This window comes from Castanea sativa, chromosome 7 (genome assembly GCF_040712315.1).
Source record: "Castanea sativa cultivar Marrone di Chiusa Pesio chromosome 7, ASM4071231v1".
NCBI classification, from domain to species: domain Eukaryota; kingdom Viridiplantae; phylum Streptophyta; class Magnoliopsida; order Fagales; family Fagaceae; genus Castanea; species Castanea sativa.
The window spans coordinates 6,264,163-6,289,824 of NC_134019.1; the positions used below are offsets into that span (position 1 = coordinate 6,264,163).

At 33.2% G+C, this 25,662-nt stretch overlaps 1 pseudogene; it reads right to left on the reverse strand.

Annotated features, from left to right (window-relative positions):
* Positions 1-1,416: 1,416 nt before the first annotated feature.
* On the reverse strand, positions 1,417-21,285 carry LOC142643898 (cyclic nucleotide-gated ion channel 1-like; annotated as a pseudogene).
* Positions 21,286-25,662: the final 4,377 nt, after the last annotated feature.

Genomic DNA, 25,662 nt, shown 5'->3' on the forward strand with positions numbered 1-25,662 from the left:
TTGCATGAACTCTTAATCCTAAGAGAATAATGGACTTGATCATGAGGTGTAGGTTGCTTTGATATATCAGGAGTGAAATCTAGAGTAACGGTCAAAATCTCAGTATGTTAGGCAACCATATTTAGTATTGATGGAACATATATTTTCAAGATGGAATTCATAGTCTCTTAACAGAGATACAAAATATTCCCTTGAGATAAGTTTAATGAGATTGTTATTCATAGAGTTAAGCCAAACCACTTTAGTAAAGAGTTACTAAAGTATATATATTTATGGAATTGGATTTCATAAATATATAATGAATAACTTTAAAGGATTAAACCGGGTACTCAAGGATAAGATGTAGTAATTTACAAAGTGGCAGTCTACATTCATGACTTTGTGTTACTATGAATATTTTATGAAAGGGTTGCATGTACAATAAAGTCTTGGGATATAATTTATAGATAAGGCCTAGAGTGCAACTATATTTATATAGTGATATTAAATATAGTTAATGGTAACTTTGGACTTGTCAAGAATTGACAGAAAAGCCCAAGGCCTATTGGAGTTAGTGTCTTATTGGTCCATTTTGGTCCCACTCCAAGCCACACACTTAAGTCTAATTGAAAAGGCCCAAAAGGCCAGTCCAATTAGATAATCGGTTAGACACAAAGGGAGAAATATACAGAATTTTCTGTAGAGAATTTTGTAGAGAACACTATTGCGAAGTGGTGCATGTAAGTGCGAGACACTTTGACATTCTCCGTTTGGAACTGATTGAGAGACCACACATTTTTGGCATTAGTGGAATTGGAGTGAAGATTGAAGGGGTTCCCAAGCGCTTCTGATCTTCGGTTTTGAAATTCACCGCTCCAATGTAGACTCTCTTGTTCTCATATTTTGAAACTTATATAGCACATGTTAACTTTTATGAATGAAGTAGATCTGTTTGTTTTTTCTGCTGCGCACATCCATATTTCCATCATATGTGAGTGTTGGACACTCTTTCATTCTCCCTTGAACAAAAACTGATTAAGAGATCACACATCTTGGGCGTCAATGAAATTGAAGTGAAGATTAAAAGTGTTCTCAAGAACTTATGATCTTTGGTTTTTGAAATTCACTGCACCAAGGTATACTCTCTTGATTCTATATTCTGAAATTTACATAGTGCATGTTATCAATTACGAATGAAGTAGATCCGTTTATTTTCCGCTACATACATGCATATTTCCTTCAAATTAGTTAGAGATTAGATGTATAAGTTGTATAGAGATAATTACAGGAGGATTCATTGAATAATACTCTCAGATTAGATATCTCTCACTCTGTCTGTCTCTCTCTATCTGTCTCTCTCTCTCTCTCTCTAAGTCTTTACATTTCTTCCTATGCTATGTTTTTGGAGGCCTAGATCCCCTTGAAGTGATCTACCATTCAATCCTCATTCTGAATCTTAACAGCGAGGTCAGGTTTGATTGAGTTAAGCTAGTAGAAAATGTGTCATGAAAATTGGTATCAACACTAAATTGTTGAAATGTTTTTTTTTAAAGCTAATGATGACAAGAATAACAATAAAACACGCTTTGAATGGGTTAGGTTCTATCACAGTAGTAATACTAAAAACAACAACAACAACAAATGACAATAACAACAATAATAAACTAACAATAATATCACTAGTAGCAAAAATAAAAAGTAATAATAATATCAGTGTAATACTAATAATAATAGGGTGATTAGTAATAGATGTTTAGAATTTAAATCTCTCATTCCTCATTGTTGAAACTATTAAATTATAAAAAAAAATAAAAAACAAAATTAATTGGATGGTTAACTTACTACTTGCGAATTAATGATCTCTCTCTCTCTCTCTCAAATGAGTCTTAAAATAATTTTAAAAAGAAAAGAAGTTAAAGGAAAAGGATTGGGTACTCACCTGCAAGTTCCCCATGAAATAAAGAAATAATAATAGACCAGAGATAGAAATTCCAAGTGCAAAGATGTTTTCCCATATGTACCTACTTGTTTGGAGGTTTGAACCAAAAGAACTGCAAAAATGGCACAACTATCATGCATAAGACACTAATCGTAAAAATTTCTAACTAAAATGCATAAAGTGAGAATCTACAAAATTTTAGGGGAAATGTATAAGTTAAAGAGAAGATGAAAGATCTATTCTTAGGCTTTCAAAGTAAGAAAACAGGGACAGGATCACATGTTTATGGCCTTTAATTTGGATAAATAGGACCTCCAACCACATACACAGGAGCAGTGGTTAATTAAGGATGGGGTTCATGCCCATTACATCCATGAGAGAAGGAAGCATAAATGCGACACAAATTTAACGTCTAGCCCACAACTTTAAAAAAAAAAATGGTGTCAAAAGTAGAGGAAATTAATGAAAAAAATGTATAGTAAAAGAAGGAAATGGCTACAAACTCCCTCTATATCTTTTTATTGGATTTGAATTGTGATAGATTCACCATTAGATTGCTGTGGTCCCCAAATTTGTGAGAACTAAGGTCTTGGACAAAGGATTTGGGCCCTTAATTTATTTATTGGTGGGATGCCTAACAATCCTATAGAAAAATGGCTTGAAACACAAGCCAGATAGTCCTTTTTCCATTATCTCTTTGATTTTTTTTTTGAATAACACCCCCTTCCCCTCTAATTGTTATTCTTCCTTCCTCACCCTCTCTCTCTCTTTCTCTCTTCCTTTCTTTTCCTTAGTGTTTTGTCAACCCTCTTTCATCATCTGCCCTCACTCCCTTTATATAGTCTCTCATTAGTGAGGTTCAAATCATTACTTTTTCACTAGTTTCCATGCAATCCCACAGTTACCCAGAATCCTAAGAAACAATCATGTCTTCTGAGGATTCTCTAGAAACTTATTCTAGACGTCAAATACTGTTCGGTAGCAAACTCCCCAAAGGCACTGACAACTCATGGTAACCGACTTGAATCTAATCATTTCATCATCACTTTCCCACTGCCTCATCATTCGGTAGTGAACCGAACATTGTGGGCTTCTCTCGAACAATAATTCTTAGTCTCAACATATGTGTCATTGGGCTGGGCTCACTTCAACGAGGTTTGGGTGTACTTCTATCTTATGGGCTAGATTTGGCTACTTTGGCCGATCTTGGGCCTTGGTTGAGTGGGCCGATACTGACTATCTGGGCCCGAGCCCCTCACAATTGCATTTTCTTATTATGTCCTCAATGCTTGCAAAATTTTAAGAAAATAAAAAAAATCAATAATTATATCATCAATCAAATATTTAAATTTCAAGTTTTTGCAATCTTAAATTATGCATAAAAATAAGTTTATGGGTTGCATAATAAATAACATTTAATTTGAACAAAATGTGACACCTTTTGATATGGAATAGTAAAGGGTGTATCATGTGCAAACCTTAGATTTTGCATGCCCCACCAGAAACAGTAAAATGCTTTTGGCAGATAATCCGTGGACTCTAAGCTTCCGGACCGACGGGCTTCAAGAAATATTCCAAAATCAAAGGTACTTGGATTCGATGTATCAATAGGGCAAAAATCATCTAAAAAAGAGAGATTTCTAAAACTGTGGTCACAGTTAAAAGAAATTTCAACCCCATGAATTTCACAAGCTTTGTGCCAGCAAGCCGCTAGTCGTTGAGTAGAGAAAAAGTACCAAAAGGCTCCCAATACCTAATCCATTTAGATTATCATTATAAATTAGTAAATTTTTCAGATATCGTAACCAAAGGTTAATAACCATTACAACTATAACAATAAGAGAAAAAGAGAATTGTATGGATATGAAACCACTACTTAAATTATTCTCAATAAGCGAATCGAGATGTTTTTCTAAACTTTACGAACAGATGGAAACATACTTTGCATAGATTAGGCACGAAGGCATCCAAAGCACAAGGACAGGATGTGTGTACTTGAAGCCTTCACAAGTAGGGATCACACCAAACAAGCCGATACAAGCTCATACTGACAATCTTGAAACAAAACAAAACAAAAAAAAAAAAAAAAAAAAAAAAACCAACAAAAGGGTATTGCCAAATGGTGCGATGCAAGGTTCCCATGGACAGTAGTGCATGCTAAGTTCTAAAAAATGAGCATACGAGGTTAACATGTGATTCTTATGGATGGCATACATAAGGCTCATGGATGACACGTTGACAAAGAAAAAGTCCATAAGGCAAAAGGGAGCAAATGAGACTTGTTTGTTGCCTATAGAGAGGCAAAGATTCACAAGTAAGGGGATAAATTGTTGGGTATACATATATAAGCAAAGTCTCACATTGAATAATAATGAGAATGGTAAGCGGTTAATAACATAATTATGCCCATACCCATTGGTTTAAGCCAGCCTTTTGAGTCAAGTATTGTCCCTATATATATGTTGTGTTAACTACCCATTTTGAGGCTTTCCAATGTATGATCTCCCCAACACAACTCTTACACGAGATAGCACCTTCTAAGTTTCGATGTATTAGCATTCTTGAGGTATTTTTTCAAAAAAATCAATAAAATGAAACATTTGTTATTTTTATTTTTCTTTCTTTTTTGGATATTTTTTCAATATATGATTTTGATTTAGCAAACTTGGTTGGTTTAGATTTTTTTGAGAAGAAGGTTGATTTGGAATTTAAATATTAAGAAAGACAACAATACATTGATAAAAGAATCAACATTTGCGAAGATTAAAAGTAAAGAATATGAAATTACTACGTAAGCAAACTTACATGACCAGCAAGGATGTATAGAAATAAATTCCATGAAGCTTTGAACCATTGGGAAGCCTTACCCTTAGATTCCTCTGCTCTTATGAGTTTCTTCCAGTGTTGGTAGATATGGTAAACTCTTGGCCCATATTGCAAAAGAATTACAGAGTTCAAGATTGTTATATTCGAAGATTTTGTTCGTCTCATCTCTGAAAATATGCTTGGCATTACCACCTGAATGGATTACAACAAATTTTTGTTTTTAGAGTCAATGGATATAATCTAATTATGGGTAGGACGGTGATATGTGTACTACATAAAATATACCTATTAAACTTCAACAAACTTGAGTCAAGAATCAAGATTGACAAAATAGATTCAATATCTTTAATTTATCTTTAATCAACTATCATTTTTGTGCGAAGGAAGCTCAATTCTTTTTCTGTTTCCCATTTTATTTTAATATATATTCATTATAAATTTATGAATACCGAATTATTAGTATATGCATGCAACTCATCAACAATATATAGGATCGAGACTTTATTCAAATTAATATTAGAAACCATAGACTATGATATAAAATTTATATAATCAAACAAATAATTTTATGGATAAATTATACCTCTGGTCCTTAAATTTTGTGTAATTTTACTTTTGGTCCTTCAAAATTAAAATACTTTGGTTTGGTCCCAAAGATTTAAGGTAAGTTCAATTTATATCCTTTAAATATGAGATTGGTTCAATTTTGGTTCCTTAAATATTTGGTTGATTCGACTTGGTCCCTCAAAAATGAGGAAAAATGGAGAGACCAAATTGTTTCATTTTAAAATTTTAGGGACCAAATTAGAACTTTTTAAATTGCAAGGACCAAAAACACCAAATTTCAATAACCGAAAGTATCATTTAGTCATAAGTATAAATATCTAACAATTTAAAATAAAAAACTGGACTACACACACATATATAATTAATATCTATTTAGGAATTAACAAAAATTGCAAGGGGGGGGGGGGGGGGCGGGGGGGGATTGGGTGTGGCACCTACAATGGCTCCACCATTGGTTTGATAATTTTTTGTTTTTTGTTTTTTTTTAGAAGACCATTGGTTTGATAGTTGAAAGATATTTTATACTAGTTTTTGGATTAAAAGATTGTAAAGTTATGGTTTTTACATAAGATTTATGTTGTCTGTATATCATAACAAAAAGTGTTGTAATTTCATTAATTTATTTCCTTATGTTTTGTGGGATTTAATTGTAATGGGTTTGGTATTAAGTTGATTTGGATTGCTCAAGACAGTTGATCTTGCGACTTGCTCGTGACTAGCTTGGGACTGCATACCTACGAAAGGCCATGTGAGGAGCACTTAAGGAAGTTCAACAATCAGTCTATTTCACGAGTCACTCGTGACTTGGCCAACTCGCGAGATACATTGACCAGCTGGATTTAAGTGTGGCTTTCCAATCCTTCACCCACAATATATATACACCTTCATTACTCACAAAATTTTGAAGAGGCTATCAGAGAGAAAACCCTAGAGATTGGTTTTCACAACACCCACCTTTTAGGGACGGTTACTCATCCTTAAGTGAAAATTCTTTTGTGGTCTCTTCTCCTCCCACTTCCCATTATTATACCTTGAAATGAGATTGTACCCAAACACAACCCACACTCATTCAGAGTGTAGCAAGTGTTTTGGAGCTTGGGAAGTATTGGGTCTTTGCCAAAATAAGTTGGTAAGGCTTGGCGGTACAATCGAACGGTATTGTGGGATCTAGGAAGCTAGTGAAGACAAGACTTAGTAAAGTCTGTTGGTAGCTGGGGCTTGAAAGGCTCAAGTACTTTGAGTAGATTAGGCTTGGAGGGTCTTTTTGGTTATCGTTGTACTCCAACTTATTCACTACTGGATCATTTTGGCTTGGAGGACCACAGAGAGGTTTATACACTGACTTATTTGGTTTTCCTCTTCAATAACACATTGCGTGTTATCTTGGACTTGAGTTTCATTACCCTACTGCCTTTACATACTTGCCTTGCACTCATATGTTCATCCATGCAATTGTTGAGTGATTTGATTAATTAATTTGATAATCACGTATATTTCGCATTAAGTGTGTTTAGATTAAAATTAATTAAGCCTTAATTAAAATTGGGGGTCCTAATTAGCTCTGGCATTTAGATCATCAAGCTTTCAAAGATGCACACACGTGTGACTTTAAGAGTTTGTATTTTATTGATAATAATAATAAATTATTATCGAAAATATGTTTGATTGTAAATTCTTGTATACGTAATCATGAAATTTGGTTGAACTATGTTAAATTTCTTGTAATCAATTTCCCGTTTAAGCGAATGTTCTTAGAGTAATTCTAACTTGGTACTTCAAATTAATAAAAACAAGTCATTTAAGAAAATAATATAACATAAATAAAAAAGTCAACTGGTAAAGTTAATTTTTGCATTAGATGTATTTTTTTGGCTTTGGAGTACCAGCTCAGTTGTAATTCCCTTATGAGCATTTGATGTATTTTTTATTTGCTTTGAAGTACTAGCTCATGTTTTTGAGATTAGACTTAAGTTCAACTGAGGTTAATTCATGAAAAAAAAATTCAATTACATAAAATAAATAAATAAATAAATAAATATATATATATTAATAGCCAAAACTTAGAGAAAATCTAATTAGATTTTAATTTAATTCTCAATTTTGTGCTATTTGTCCCATTCAATTTTTTATTTTGTACCAAGTAAATTATTGAGTGTAAAAATCGAAGAGTCCAAATCCAATTAAATTCTAAATTGGATTTTAATTAGAGTCCAATTTTCCTCCACGTGTCCATCTTAAGTTTTTAATTTTTGTAACAAGTGAATTACTAAGTGCAAAAACCAAAGAGTCTATAACCAATTCAATTCTAAATTATATATATATATATATATATATTGTGGGGTCTTGGGCTTCGGCCGAGAGCATGGGACTTTGGCCGAGATCGTGAGTAGTCCGAGTCTAAGGAGGAATATCTCCTTGGATAAGCTAAACACAGATCAGATATAGATTCTAATGATCAAAGTGACCTTCCAGAATGTTCTAATGATAGGAATGAGCATCATGAACGTACAAGAGGGATAAGGACTCGAAAATATCTAAGGGAAAGCTGCTACACTGCATAGAATGCCCTGCAACTAACTTTCTGACCGCATTTATGTGGAAAATACCTCTAAACAGTGCTACCTCGACAACCACAACTCACAGAAGGCCAGAAAGGGTGTCTGATGGGACAATCACTCAAGTGGTGGCTCAAAAGATTAACAAGTGTAGGATTAAGATCATCCAAAAGGAACTATATAATGGAAGAGGCCCTTCATGAAAAGGGGATGGAAAAAGGAGAAGAGAAAGCACTGTAGCAATCTCAACAGCTCCTGTAACCATTGTCATCCAATATATCCAAAACCATATTAACTGTTATCCATGCACTAAAACCTAGCTTTTTGACCGACTCTCTATAAATTTATTGTATTGGGTTCACTGGGCCACGATCCCTTACATTTTGGGCTTGGTCTGAAAATCGTATTCCTACATATATAATGAGAAACTATTACATATTTTAAAAATGTATGGTTTAAAAAAGTGTAAGCTAATACTACGTATAATTTGATCAGTATAATTGTGATTTTTTTCATGATGTCTGTGCATATACACGGGACTACACACTAGTTAATATAATAGTTTGCTACATAAAGATACAACAAGCTAATTTGTCTTAATGGTTAGTGTGTCAGCCTGGCCTCCGGTTTCCACTTAACCTGGTTGAACAAATTGGTCTGGTGACTCTGGTCCGGTTATGAAAACAATGCTTAATTATGAGTACTTAATAATTTTTTGAAGGCTTACGTCAAAAAAGAAAAAAGAAGAAGAAGAAGTGTGTGTGTGTGTATATATATATATATATATATATATATATATATATATATATATAAAAGTCTTTTTTGTTAGTTCCGAATTACTAAAAAAAATACGTGAAAATAGTATTTTTCCAACTTACAATGTAAATGAAGTCTCCCTTACCTGTGGAATAGGCAGAATAACTAGAACCTTGAACATGATGGACCACAAGAGCCTTGGACCTTTTTCCCGTTCATCAGGTAGTATCATGAATTTCACAACAAAATGCACAAGGAAAACGACATCGATGACCGATCGCGAAACAATAGCTGTGTTCCACAACACTTTGTTTAACCCAATGCACTTTTTGTCTTCTTTGATCACGGGAACGTAAAAGAACAAGGGATCCAGTGATACTGCAAGCGTGCGAAAGAATACAAGTATTTCATCATACCATCGAAGGAACAACTGTCCCAATTTTGTCTTTGAAACAGATTCAAGTACTTTTTTTTTTTTGGCTGGGACGACATTGCCCCTCGGTATCCTTACTCTCATTCCTGAACAAAGGCCTGGCAAACATAAAAATTAGAGGTTGCCTTAAAAAAAGAAAAAAGAAAAAAAAAAAAGCAAAATGCTAAACACTATCAGATATTCTGTATTAGGATCTTCTTTAAAAAAAAAAAAAAAGTATTAGGACTGAGTTATGTTGACTTTGTACACCTTAAACTAATATAAGCTAACTCAATTTTCAAATTAAAACGTGTGTTCTATAACGATGGTTCTTTATCATTAAGTCAAAATGTTAATTAGTTTTTGGTGTAAGTGAAGATCGAACCTCAAATTTTTTATTGAATAATAAGAGATTTTATTGTTTGACCTAATTGAAATCCACTGTTTATTTAAAAATTAAAACTTCTCTGTCATTAATTCTATTTACAAGAAAACTAGATTTTTATAACAAAGTACATGCGCACTACTTTATCTCTATTTAAAAAAAAAAAAAAAAGGTTTGGAATGGAATTCCTCATATTTAAAAAGTTTGGGATTGGAAAGAGGCTAATCCATCCCAAACATAACCAATTACCACTCTTCTCATTATATGTACCTTGGTCTTGTAATCTTGTTACATACATTGTATTCTTCTGATATATATGATGATGATGTATGTTTCTCACCTTTATCTCACATATGTTATTTCTTTTCTTTATTTATACCAGTGTTTCTTAGTTTATATAACTTGTCTATATTTCATACTCGATGCCTTGATGGATCTTGTTTAGTGTTTTAGCTAAGACAAGTTGCAAGTCTTTCATGCCGTGATATCTCTTCTTGCAAAGTTTTTCAAGAGTTCATTGTATTAGTTAGATTTATGTACTTTTTGTGTAATAGTTATGGAGACTGTTGTTTTATACTTCTCTCATAATTTTACTTGTGGCTTTGTCATGGATTGTCAAAAGGAGAGATTGTTGGGGTCATATTTTCTATGTAATTGACTAATCCTTTGACAAAACGCACTTTAGTTGTAATTGGTTAGATCTAAGTTAGGTTTAATATATCAAGGAGTATGTTGTTTAAACATAGCAAGTAATATCATTAAAGACATGAAGGTTGATTCAAGAAACAGGTGAAAAAAGGTTGTTTCATTAAGTTTTAACGCAAACTCAACAGATGCTGCTATAGAAGATTAATGGAGAAGCTCGACACAAGCTCAATCTATCGAGATTTATGATTTCAAAAATCTTAGATCTAAAATTCGGCCCATGATGACTTGAATGATTAGAGTTTCTCTTTTTACAACCATAGTCACATATAAGACTTATTTTAAAAGTCATCATTCACGAAAACAGAGACTCAAAACTCATAAACTCTGTGAGAAGCTACTATGTTTGTGCGCCTTAGGATTTTGTAACCAAGTGCTTCTTGATCTTCATCGTTTATGAAGTGAATAACTTTGCAACCAACAACAATTAATCAAGTTGCTGGAGTTAGTCATGTATTGTGCAAAGGAGTTAGTCATAGATTGAAAATTTGTGCAACAAAGGAAAGAAGGCTACTACAAGATCAAATCCAATTGGGTATTGACGCAAAAGTTTAACTGTAGGTTGGTATTTTGGGATAGGCCAGGGTGGTTGTAAGATTCATCATACTTGTAACCACTTAATTATTGATTAGTGGATTTTTGGAAGTGATGACCACGATTTACATGTAATTTGTTGATGCCACCACGATTTTTGGGAGTGGAGATTTGTTGGTGCCACCACGATTTACATGTAATTTGACCTAATTACTCAACTTGGGTTATTAAATTAATTAACCAGGGCTAATCTATCTTAACCCAACAGGCTACATATGGAGAGAATTTATACCACCTGGCTCTTTCATTGGTTTTTTTTCCCTCTGTTGTAGTGTTCCATCAACCGATGGTATATGGATTTGGTTTGTGAATAATAGTAGGCACTCGTGTTATAATATTGACGCACTAACAATCAAAAGGAGTGTGAAAATAATTGGAGGATGTGGAAATATGCTAAGGTTCGTATTCTTTTGTTGTCTATACAGTTTTTCAGTGGGTTTTCAATAGCGAGTTAACATTTAAAACCTTTTTTTTTTTTTTTATAGAAGATTTAAAAACTAATATAGTTTCATTGGTACTCGAGGATTCAAGTCTCCAAGAGGGAGCTTCACAGACATATACACTTAGATTAGGCTAGAGTAGAAATTCTATCTTGTATCAAAAAAATAAACTATAATAAAAATAAAATTTGAATATATTGACATTATAAAATAAAAAAAAAACAAAAAAACACACACACACACACACACACACACATAAATACACTTAAAGTATTAAAATTTCTTCTACGAGTTATTATATTTTGAAATCGTTGTATGATAGCTTTATTATCAATGCTATCAGTTACATCTTTTTCAATGTACACAGCCAAACAATCATTAAACTTCTAATCTCCTATTTAATTACCAACATCTTGCCAAATAAGTAACAATAAAAAAAAAATACATCATCATTTTTTATGATCTGATCCAACCAAGTTTTGTATTCTTTAGGAAAACCATGGTCAATATTTTATCCTAATCACTAGGTTGAAAAGATGAAATATTTTCTCATAACCTAGGATGTGAAAGAAAATTATTCAAGTCAATACGAATTTGCTTAGAAGATGAATCTTGCAATATAAGTGATTTTATTATAAGAAATTTGTCCATAATGCAGCAAAAGAGTAAATGGTAAACTATAAGTTCATCTAATATATTTAATGTAGACATTCAACCATTACATTAATCATATTCAATAAAGTATTCAAACATTACTTTAAAAATGTATCACATAAATCCAACAAATTCAGCTAAAGACTAAAACAAGCACTAACATATTAGCTAATTGAAAATGTGTGGCTTTTAGGGAAAAAATATTGCGATTTTAAAATATGTCTTTTGAAAACACAATTTAAAAAATCACAATTAAACAATTAATTTAGGCTAATTTGTATTTGCTTGGGAAATTTTTGAGAAATGCTATGTCCATAGCATTTTCACAATAAATCTTAAATAGTAAGTTATTACTGAGTTTAATTGGAACCTATCACTGAAATTACTTTTTTGTCCACTAGTGATAACCAGTATTAATCTGCCATTTAGGATTTATTTGTGAAAATGTTATGAAAATATTGTGAACATAGCATTTTTTGCTATTTTTTGGTTCAACCTTCATTGGACCAAAATTTTGAAGAGATCAAATTTTATTTTTAATGGGCTCAAATTTTTATTTAGTGTTCAAGTTTTTTTTTAGGGTGGTTAAATTTTTTTTCTAAGTGGTCAACAACCTATAATAATTTAAAATTCAATTTTTTAAGGTATATATAATAATAAAATAAAGATTAACACATAGAGCTGCCCCTGCAAATATCTATTTCTTTTACTTCCTATCACTCTCTCTCTCTCTCAAACATTCTCAATTCATCGTATATTGTACAAGGTTTTTAAACCTGGATCGGACTGAGAGGTCGGACCGTGAAAACTGAGAACCAGATGAAAATTCAGTTTTTTAAGCATAGACAAACTGGGCATATGTGGCAATTCCGTGAACCCCTAAAACTGGGGTTGGATCGCTTAGCAATTTTTTTTTTAATAAAAACAACTTAACACAATTTTATTCAACTTAATTAAATTATCCATCTCTTACAAGGAATAAAAAAAAAATTATAATTAAAATCCTTCAAAGATATTCAACTTTACTTCAAAAATTAATCATAAATTTTAATGTTTTCATGGTTATTATTTTATTTTATTAACTTTCTTATTTAATTATTAAATATATGCTTGAAAATCATTAAATTTCCCTCACATATATAGATATATTAGTCAATTTTGCTAGTTTCATAAATTTAATATCGATATTTAGGCTTTAATTAATTATGACATCATCATGGTTCGACTTCGATTCGACCTCGATTCAATTTCAAAAACCTTGAACCTCTCCTTTTTATGGTTCAATAAATGGTCCGGGTCTGAAAACCTTGATATTGTACAACAACCAGTTTTAAACCATTTTAAAGGAAAGTAAAGAAGAGAAAATAACAAAAAAATGGCCATTGGGTACTAACCTGCAAATTTCCCACCAAATATAGAAATAGGAACAAGCCCGAGATAGAAATAGAAGGCGCAAACAAGTTTTCCCATACATTGTTACTTGTTTTGAGGTTTTGACCAAGCGAACTGCAAAAATGGCACAACTATAATATATGAGATCCTAATCTTAAAATCACAATTTCAAAGGCATAAAGAATGAATCAACAAACTAGGGGGAGTGAATAAGTGAAGAGAATATGTAAAGATGCATAGTTGGGGCTCCTAGGCAAGGAAACATAATCAAGATCATAGATTTATGACCTTTTAAACAAAAATAACCCGAGCCCAATTACACATGGGTAATTATACAATTTTCTTGGAATATAAGAATGATGTTTTTTCTCTTTTTACATAATAGTAAGCTCCATTAATTAAATTCATAATGAAATTCACCAGTTATCTAAGAGAAGGGAGTACTGTATTATCGAAGTATTGTAGAATTTTCTCTTTCATAGAGGTGGTAGTTTGGTCTGGGTAAGTCGCCTTACATGCTTAATTAATTTTCTTAAATAAATCGTTGGTTCTTAAACTTGAGCTCATAAGCAATTTTAGCCTGTAAATTTTAAAAAAATTGCTTTTAGTCCCTTAGATAGCATGCTAAAAACCAATATGCTATCACTTTGATTTTGCTAAACATATTGGGAACTAAAAGTGAGTACTTTAAGTTTGTTAATCATTTTAAAATTTCAAAAGCTAAAATCACTCATTTAAGGACCTTAAAGATATTTTTGGCATAAGTAAATTTTGAAAGAAAATAAAAAGGACAGAAAGTAACCTAGGTCACACACCTAATAAAAGGTAAAAATGTATTTACACCTTCCTAATATGTCACTTTGGTCAACTAACGGATGTTGACCAAAGTGACATATTGATATTTTTATAATATTCAGTTGGGTTAATTGTAAATCTTTATAATCAATAGACCGATTTAGAAGTTGTTCTAAATTTAGAGAGTATGATTAATAGTTTAGTAAAAAAAAAAATGAAGATCACTATAGTGCTTAAATTGTATCACATACCCTATTTAGTTCTTTTCCATATCAATTAGTACCACATCCCTTTATATATGTGTATCTGGCCAAAATCAAACTACCAAAAGCTACACCAAAAAATGTCCCCGAGATGATTACAATCACTACAGAAAAAAGTATGAACATGGTATAAAAATGCTACGTCTAGATCTGCTTTTTTTAATTTTTTTTTTACTTTTCCCTTTTATATATCTTTGCATAGTTCAAGATTTTCTTATATTAAAATAAAAGATAATTAATAAAGGGCGAAGAATGTGGAAAATTCTTGTTTTAACTGGTGTGTGTATGTGTTTCTCAAAAAAAAAAAAAAAAAAAAAAACTGATGTGTGACGACGACTGATCCTCTACTTGAAAATTTTAACACCTGAAAAAGAAATTGACAATAAAATATGGACAAAGTTTTGGCTACAAACTTTGTTAGGTTACAAATCCCACTAAAACATTAACATGACTTCATATTTTAAAAATCTAACTGTTGAATTGCATAATCTTTATGTTCTCAACACACATGTTAAATTTCATACCAATTGGATATTATGTACTATTCGATCTATGTACTTATTTTTTATGTAGGCTATAAAAAATTAAAATTTAAACATTTGATTTTCCAAAATTTTGCAAGTATGGAAAATATAAAAAGAAAATGTAATCTAATAGTGGATTTATCAAAATTCACATATAATAAAAAGATATTAATTAGAGTTGAAACCTTGGGTTACAAAAAAATTTGTTGCCAAATTTTGTCTATAAAATATTGAAAGTTCAAATAGTGTGTAAATCACATATGAACATTTAGACTCCCAAATTCAAAATCACCAACACAAGCTTATAATCAAATAATATATGTGCGAAAAATGAAGCATAAGCTATAACCAAATTGGTAACACACTCTAAACCATAGTTAATTACAAACACAGCAGTAATTAAAAGGTAAAGAGAAAGGGAAGAGAGATGTAAACACAAAGATAACACGCCGATGTGTTATCGAAGAGGAAACTGAAGAACTCGGTGAAAAACTTCTCCGCCGCCCTCCAAACGGTCAATAATTCACTAGAGAATGAAGTTGGGATACATGAATGCAGAAGACCCTTCAAGCCTAATCTACCTAGTGCACCTAAGCCCCCTAATTTCTTGCTCCAACAGGGTTACGCCGAACCTTGTCTTCTCTAGCTTATCAGATCTTGCAATAAGCCCATTGCATCAACCAAATGAATTGGTTCTCTCTGAACTGCTTCCCAAGCACCAAAACACCTCCTCACTGATATGGGTATGGTAAGATAAGGATTTGGCTAATGTACCTCTCAAGGATATTTCAATGGAGAGGGTGAGAGTAGAGGAATTTGGAGAATCAAATTAAATGATGAAGATTGTGGATGAGTCAATCTTGTTTTTCTCTAGGATTTCCCTCTCAAAATTCTCTCTAGAACCTCTCTATATTTCGTGGGTATAAGGGTATTTATAGTAGGGTGTATGAGGAATGTGAAACGTCAGGTTTATCAAAACACAACATTCTGGCAACTCAACCTCGTGACTGGAATGAGTCGCGAGCTAACTGTCTGGCCAGACTGTAAGTTTTGTCATGTAGTGCTCCAACTGTCACGACCCTTCAACTCTGCTTCACACGTGTGCCACCTTTGGCGACTCGCCAGTCACGAGATCTAGTTGCGAGGCTCTTCTTAAGCGCACATATTTGAGGTTTCTTCACTCTCTCTCACACATTACCCTTACATAATTCCCACCTAAATACAAGGTATCTAATTGCTAAAATACAGGCAAATTTGACACGGAATAAAGCCAACACATGATTGAATAAATTCAACCTTACAAATATATCTCTATTGAAGACAGTAAGTAATAAAAAGTAGGTGAAACTACTATTTTTATAGACTAAACTACCTGTGAAAACCTGAATTTTAAGAAAAGCTTGAAATAGCTTAATATGAAACAACAGAGTTGAATTTGTGTGCAAACCTCAGATTTTGCATGCCCCACCAGAAACAGTAGAATAATTTTTGTGGAAAATCTGAGGACTTCACAATGCCAGATCGAAGGGCATCGACAAATATTCCAGAATCGAATGGCGTCGCATTTGGTGTATTTATAGGGCAAAAATCATTAAGAAATGAGTGATTCCCTAAACTGTGGTCACAGTTAAAAGAACTTCGGACACATTCAGTGTGTATTTCACATGATTTATGCCAGCAAGACGTCAATCGCTGCGTAGAGAAAAAATTCCAGAAGGCTCCCAATACCTAAAAAACCAACATGTATTTAAACATCAGTAAATTCTGCAAATATTGTAACAAGACAATAACATTAAAAGATTTTTATATTTTTATATGCGCAGAAATGAAACTTCTACTTATTCCAATAAAAGATTTTTATATTTAAATAAAAGAAGTAATAGTAATAAATAATTCTCAAAACGCGAATATAGATGCTCTGTTAAACTTTCATGACCGATGACACCTATAGGGAACTAGTTCTGAAGTAAAGCCGGGGAAGTGCTCACCATGCATCAAAGCAATCAAGGGAAGCAGGTAGATCAAGACAGAAGAAACATAAGTAAACGGCAATAGTTTAAGTACTAAGTCCATAAGCTACAGGTTGTTTACGATCGATGTATTTAAGTTTGATTAAATCAACACAACTGTGCACGTGTGCTTCGTGTGACGAACTCGGTATAGGTGGGAAAGTTAGTTAGGAGATTAGCTTGAATTACGCTTAGTTAGTTCTGGTTAAGTTTTGATCCTCTGTTTATATATATAGAACAGATATCTTGTAATCATTATTCAGTTAATCACAATCAGATTTTCTTCAATTCTTTTATGGTGTGTTTGGAAAACATGATTTGGGTGATTAAAATCCAAATATTATCTTATTTGGACTGTTTAAGAAATGTCAAGGATTCGGATTTGACAAATCCGTCAAAGATTTTAAACCTTTAAAATGCTTGGATTTTAGATAACTTCTAAAATCAATGGATTCAAAATCAAGGCATTTCAAATTTATTAATTTAAAATCCAAATCCAAGCTTCCAAACACAACTTTACTATGCATAGATTATGCATAAAGGCATCCAAAGCATTTTACAAGAAGGATATTTTGCACATTTAAATCCCTTACTTTGCAAGGCATTGAACGACCAAATAGCTGTTCATGTACCTTGTTTGTGGGAGGCTTAAGCACTGGTTTTACTTGCTTCCATATGTTTTCTCATATAAAGCGATCCAAATTACTGAGGATCTTGTTTCTGTAACCAACTATATATAGCTGTAAATAGAAAACAAAAATATATGTATACTATTGTATTGAGCAACTGAATTGTATATAGAGGTCTACATATATAAACGCGGAATCCTATGACTACTAGTATCAGTACTGCTAATCATATGGACTACTACAACTAGTGCAATAGTAATGATATGTAGTAAATAAGTTTATCGTGACAAAATTTCACAATTATCAAGGTGGCAAAATGTTACTGATTTGTAAAAAAAGCAATATCACTGTTAAACATAAGAACTAATAAAAAAAGTAATAAAAGCAGATGTTATCAAACAAAATGACAATTAACCTGAATGTTCTTGGTCCGCTCATAAAAAACAATTTGATGATGCAAGAAATCTTAGTGAGCCACACGTCCAACTAGGAGCTTTTGCAGACTTGCAAAAAGGAGACACTCAATCGAAGATTACCAATGTGTGGCTATCTTAAGCTCCTCTGATGCTTGAATCAAAACTCACAAGGAACTGAAGTGTAAAGAAAATGAGAGTTCTTGGGGTTTTTTTCCCCAAACCATGGAAAATGTGTGGCATGGGGTTTATATAGAGAGGTCTCTCCTGACCAACCTTTTTGTGAATCTCACCCACCACCTCTAGTTATCGTATGGTGGGAGGTAGGCCCTGTTAGGGAATTTATGGAGGGCACAAATCTTGGGATTTATACCCATATATGTACGAAGATTGTAGGTTGGTGGAGCTAGAATCAAGCGCCTCAACTAAAGAGATCACGCCTTTCCATGTTGGGTTTGGTCACTACCCTCCCCTCTCACATAGCCTCGACACACTAACACTGATGGTAAGTTTAGGGAATTGCCTTATGTGAGGTACACCTCATGATCAAATGGTAGAAGGATTGCCTTTTAGAACATGCACTAAGGTGATGCTATGAATTTTCAACCTTCAAGTCCAAGAAACATATACCTGGAAGGCTTGCAGGGTAATGGATTTTGGCAGCACATGCTCATAGCATCCAAAATTTGTGAAGAAGTTAACAATGTCCACCAAAGTCCTCTTTAATTAGGCTACCCTAACTATTATTGTGATGTACAAGGGCTTGTCCGTGAATGATACAAATTCAACAAGTCTCGCTGGGAGAAGGTCATGTTAGGTACAAAGCACCGTGTGCAGGGGTAGAGCCAAAAATTTTGGTTTGGGGGGGCCGAATTACATATTTATATATATTCATTTACACAACTAGATATTGATATGTTCACACACACACATACACATGTGTATGTGTCAAAGAGAATTACTATTTAAGTATTGTCACTCCCAAACATTACATATCCTTAGTGTAGTTTTTTTCATTTAACATTTCATGACTAAATCAAGTATTGACAAACAATTCAAAACTTAACAACAACATTGAAAGACTTAATCCAAATAAAACAAAATAACTCTAAGTAAAAGTTTCTTTTATAAAACAACTCCATCACTAGAAAAACAAATCTGAAAACAGCAAAGACATCAAATTAAACAAACCATTGCTTTGCAATAACAATGTCAGGTACTCCTTATAGATTCAGAACTAGTTTTCTTAAAGCATCAGCAATCAGAGTCTTTGTAATATAGAAGTTGTCTTGGGTTCAACAACAGCATCATATGGTTTCGGGTGATTCCAAATTCTGAACTCTTTCAAAATTTTCAAGTAATTTTGAAGCACCATGCTGCATGTAAACCTGTCCCAATTCCGTTAGTAGATAGAAAGTTGAATTCGGAATATCTTACAGCATATATTTAGGCATTCAAATTAAAAAACGGTCTGTTTATACAAGTATACAGCATGTCAACATCTCATTCATCCACACACAAATTCTTTAGGTATTTTTCTGAGAAATACTATGGATGCAACCAAAAAAGAAAAGAAAATCACAACATTCCAAAATTAACATTAAAAAAATTAAATTGGAAATTATGGTGGACCTATGTGTAAGTTGGCATGCTAATTTGAGAACATTTTGTTTGCGTTCTTGGCATTACTATATATATATATATATATTTTAACTCCATTACCCAAAAATTGAGAAGTATAGCTAAATAATAATTCTCTTTTAAAAAATTAAAAGAAGGGAGAGCTTTGATGGTGGTTATGCACATGGCATGCTAAATTTTGAGTAATTTTCGAGGGAAAAAACAGTTTTTATAGAATCTTTGATGATGACCAAAAACAATAAATTCATGGATTTCATAGATGGTTTGTTTTTTGTTTTTTTTTTAGAGAAAGTTTCAACTTATGGCGTCCGCTTCTGATAATAGCTATTTATCATTAGACCAAAACACTAATTGGTTTTTGGTCCAGGTGAGGATTGAACTCCAGATCTCTTATTAAAAAATTAGGAATTTTACTAGTTGAGCTAACTAAAACCTATTGATTGCATCAATTGTGTCTCCCTCTCGAATAACATAGTTGTGTTCCTGGTAGAAGACTGGTGTGCGGGTGTAGCACATCTTAAGCAACACTTGTTCATCCATACCCCAAAGCACTTCTACCTAATTTAAGTAGATCTTAAACAATCAAGATGAATGTATAATACATATTTTCATTAAAAAAAAAAAAAAAAAAAACAACAACAACTAGAGGGATTGACTATATAGTGTAAGTTGCATTGGCAGTCATGGGTTTAGAATAAGATTTAGTCCCATTTCAAGTCACTTTATACTTCACGATTAGAATTTGTCCACAAAAAAAAAAAAAACTTCCTGATTAGAAATATAAGGAAAGTTCACCTACCAAACTTGTTGAGAAAAACCAATTAAGTGGGTAATTATACAATACTCCAATAACACGATAAATGTGTACTCATTCCTCTTACATAATAATAAGTCTTACTAATTTAATTCATGATAGTATCCCATGAGAGGAGGGAGTACACATTTAAGGTATTCCTACAGTATTTTGTAATTTTTCATTTGTAAAAAAAAATGAATAAACCCAATCAATAAAGGCATATCCATGTAATCAGCAAAATCAAATGGAAAAGAAAGGCAATGGCTATAAGCCTATAACCATATGTATTCAATAATTGTAAGGATTCTATTTGGCAAAGCCATGTGTATAAACAAATTAAGTATTTATTTGGCAACAACTTATCTAAATTTTTATTGGAAATGTTTTACTGAAAGTGTGCTACAGTGGATTTGTGCCATAGTCATGGCATTAAGTGCAAAGAACAAACTGGGGTTCGTTAATGGCAATGTTCCCAAACCTACAACTTCTTCCCCAGTGAGCCAAATTGGGATCGATCAGCTGCAATGACATTGTCATATCATGGTTGCTCAATTCTCTCTGAAAAAATCTGAGAGAAATCTAAATAAAACTGAGAGAATTTCATTGATTGAAGAAAATACTTACAAGAGTGGAAGTTGATTAAATAATACATCATGCCTTGTTTTATATACACAGTGAACAACTATCAACTAGAAAATGGCGCCAAAAACAGTTACAATTAGTTATTGAAACTTCTAGAATGTACACGTGGCAACCAAAAACTAACAACCTCCTAAAATTACGGAATCTAAGTCTTCAGTGTTGTTGGGTGAAGAAATCATGATGTGGCATTGCTTCAATGACTTCCAAAACCTCAATGCTAATCAGGTCAGTCTTTGATGCTTGCTGTGTGGCTTGATCCCTGCACTGCTCATCAGCAAGTGCTGCACTTCCTAGCACGTTTGTGTCTTGGCTAGTGCACTTTGTCTCAGCAATTGCCACATCAGTTAGCACACTTGCAGCTTGCCTCATGCCACTCTGCCCTGTAGTATGCCCTGCAGTTTTAACACTCTCTCTCCTAAGATATCATCTAGTGTGGTTTATTGTGTTCTAGCCTATGCGATCTGAATGAAGCTCCATGAAGTTTCTTTTTTTTGGGCATACGTTACTATTCATAATCTTGTTCAAACTACGTATGTTACTACAATATGTTACTAAGCTAATAGAACTATAGGACGAGCTCTCTGCTTTACACACATTCCTGGACTGTTTATGCGGAGCATTTAAAAGATCTCAAATTCTCAATCAATATCAACACTACCAGCACATCATGAAGTTTCTCATGGTGCTCAACGACTCCTATGGCCCAATACAAAGTTAAGTTTTACTCATGGATCCTTTTCCCTAAGTCAACCAGGCATATGCACTCATCCAACAAGAAAAATGTCAGCACAACATCTCACATGTCGTTCCACTTCCTAAATCAGTAGCTTTGGCCTCTATAACTATAAGACACCCTTCCTAATGAGTCCAAATTCTCTATACCACTTTTTGTGTATCATTCTATGTTCCACTAATCACTACTTACCATGTACATGATTGCTTTCCATTTTAAACTTCAGTTATTCTATAAGGAAAATAAAATGAAAACATAGCAAGTAGTGATTGGTGGAACATATAATGGTACACAAAAAGTGATATAGAGGATTTGGACTCCTTCCCAATAGAATAAAAATCCTCCACTCGCAAGAAAGAAAGACCCAAATACAATCATGGTGGATGTAAAGGACGCACCACGGAACAGTGTTACAAACTTCATGGTTACCCTTCTTACTCTTAGGATGTTAAGACCAAATCTAGATCAAATTTACAATAGAGGAGCTAGAAACTTTTTTGAACTACCGTACATAATAAAGGCATGGGAGATGCTTGTGTGATCATCATAAAAACATTAATAAATAAATTCTATTCTCTCCCTTTTTTTAATTTTGAAAAAAAAATTGTATTACCATTTCTCATGTGTGGGGAAAACAGTTCTAAAGCAAATGTATATAGGTAAAGAAACTCACATTTTGAAGTTCCCCAGGAAGATTAGGAAGAAGGTTCTCCAGACTCCAAGTAAACATCTTCGTCTTGTTTGAATTTCTGAATCATGTTGTCCATAATCGGGCCTCTCATCAAATCACTAGGAAGATCGTGTTTGGAACTCATCAATTCTGTTTGTTCTTTCTGTTTTTTTCGTTTTCTGATTTCATCTTCATGCGTTAACTCTTCTGATCTTGAAATTTCCCAATGAAGAAAAATAGATATAGATGAAGTCAAGAGGAATAATATTCAAATGAAGATGAAAGTAATAGAGATTGATATATACACAAGCTCTGTACTTCTTATTCACAAGCTCTGTACAAAGATTGATATAGACATGTATCTGTCGCTAATCAGCCTTAATTACTTTACATTCTGTTGCAACTGTACATAACAGAAATATAGAAAACTAACCAACTGACAATCTTAGTGCCATCCAATGCTGTTTAGTTTTCTACGGCAAAACTTGACTGGCAAGTAGTAACATATAAGTGAGACACTTCGACCCTGTGTGACCTAATGATTATTTAAGTTTCATCTTATGGCTCATTGTTTTGAAACTATTGACCTATCGCGTACACAGTTGGGTCCAGCGGCGGCTCCAGGAATTTTGTTCAGAGTGTTCCTTAGGAAACATAAATTACACAATCTTATTTCTTTTTAGCCTTTAGGTAATTAGGTTTGATTCAATATTATTAATTCCATTCCGTTCTGGCTGTAATGGCTAGAAAATATAGTGCCGGTAAACAAACCAGAACAGTAACCCACCTTATTCCACTTTGGAAAAAATTTTGGGTCACTTCGGTCTATTTTAGGTGTTTCGGTAAATACCAGCTGAAATTCAAGATTCGACTAACATGAAATTTGTGCTTAAAACAAAATGTTTTTAAAAGCAAAACAAATTTGCATTTTGTAAACCAAAAAAACTTCAAAAGGATAAAAAAAATGAAAAGAAATGAAATGAACAAAGGTACTTGTATAGCTAAAAAAAAAATCGTATTGAGAAATTTGAGACTCAAAACTTGAAAAGAGGCATTGTCACATTGGTACTGGTAGAAGACACAGAAGTTACAAAAAAGGAGGAAGGCAAAACATAGATGTAAAAATGTTGATGAAAATGTGATAAAATTTAAAAGTATGAAGTGTAAAAATCGAGGAGATAGAAGACGTGTGTAGTTAAGAATAAACAGGAAAAAATAATTAAAAATGAGAAGTAAGTAATACATGTATAGTGAGAAAAAATAATAAAAGGTCGAAAATTGTGTTGTATTGGGCAGTGTGTTTAAGGTGTGTTTGGATACTGCTTATTTTGCTAAAACTGAAAACTTATTGCTGAAAGTACTGTAGATAAAAGTAAAAGTTAGTTGAAATAGTATAGTGAGGCCTATAAATAGTATCAAAAAGTGCAGTGGGCCCATGAATAGTACAAAAATAAGCTGAATAGTAAAATAATTTTAATTTTCCATCCCAATCCAAACGCACACTTAGCTAAAGGAATCAAACCACTGCCCAGCCTGTAGTAGTTTTGTTATTATTATTTTTTTCTTTCAGATTTTAGTTCTTTTTTTTTTTTTTTGAGTTTTTTCCTTTTTGCTTGAAAGACTCCAATATATTGTTAAGTTGCTTAAATTATGGACCAAAATTTAATTTTATTGGCATAAAAAAAATTCAAGGTGGTCTCAAATTTTTTTTAAAGGTAAATAAATATAAAATTTTAAATTATTATATATAAATTTTCATAACGTGGCTCCGCCACTGGCTGGGTCTAGCGCGACATGTTTAGTACTTTGCTTAATATCCCCCCTCAAATGAATGGTAACGAAGTCTACAACTGCTAGCTGTTGTGCCCTACAGCATATAGTTAATACAAGATACAATCCATTTGCTAGGCTCATTTGTAACAGCTTCATAGTAGCATGTTTGTATGATAAAGCAGTTAGAGATAAGAAATGATAGAGATTAGGATAGTTAGTGAAAAGGGCAGTAGCATATCAGTTAGCAAGAGATAGTTTGTTATGGATTAACCAATCAAATTACAGCTATTTGTGACTAACCAGCCAGCCAATGACAATTTGCCTTTACTAACTATAAATAAGCAGATTTTAACTTAAAGAAATAGATACTTATCCGAGAGTTATATGGCAAGAGTGTCTCTTGAAGAGCCTGTTTTCCCAGCCAACTCTAAGCAACTAAGCATTGTCCATACACTTCCAATTTTCAACCAATCCTCCATCCTTTTGGCATCAGAGCTATATGTTATTCTCCAATTTAGAGTCCATAAAACCCCTTCAAGAATCAATCTTGATTTTGTTCCCTAGCCTTGGACATTATTGCAGCATATAACCAAGCCTCAAATCTGAGAGTACCTAGAAGTATATTTTCTGAGTGGTTACTGCAACATGTCACCAGCAGACAGATCCGGCAAGTTCAAGAAAGGTTTTGTAGCAATAGAATGAGAAGTGGAAGTACTAGCCTAGCTACAGCAGCCACAAATTCATGTGGTTGAGTTGAGCCTCAGATTTTTGTGATAGAGATTTGTGGATTTGTTAGGGAAACAACTGATCAAGGAAGTAAGGAGAAGCCAACTAGTCAATCAAAAGAGTGATGGAGATCAATCAAAGGATGCTAATGCAGATATCAGCAGAAACTTTGACAATCATTTTGGAAATACTAGAGGAGGAAGGCAAGCATCAGTGCAGCAGCCAAGACAGGCCCCAGTGCACATGCCCTCCAAGAGAAGAGCCAAAATGGGAGCCCAATATCAGGATTGACCTGACCTACTAGAATTTCAAGGAAGCTTGAATCTTGAGGAGTTTATGGACTGGTTGATTGAACCACATTGATAGAATCTTTGAGCAATATTATGAAGTCCAAGATTCCAAGAAAGGTGAAGCTAGTCTCTATTAAACTGAAAGGAAGGGCCTTAGCCTGGTGCGAACAACTGCAAGTCAAATTAATTACAAGAGGGAAGAAAAATACTCAAGACTAGTCCAAGATGAAACAGAAAATGAGGAATTATTTTTTGCTTTTCAACAATACGTAGACATTGTACGAACAGCTGCATAATTTGAAGCAGCATGGAAGTTTTAACTTTTGACAAGTACACTAATTTATTTCATCAACTGGTGGCTTGAGTGGATCTCAATGACAGTGAAAAATAGATGGTGGGCGAGTTCTTAAGTGGCCTCAAACCAGTATTCCAAGATGCGTTAGGGCCTGAACTCTATGTGGCCAGTTTCTAAGGCATTCAACAGGGCCTTGTTGATTGAAAGGCAACATGCAAGAAGTTAGTTCTTGCTTTCACAGCCCTTTGGAGGTGAAAGA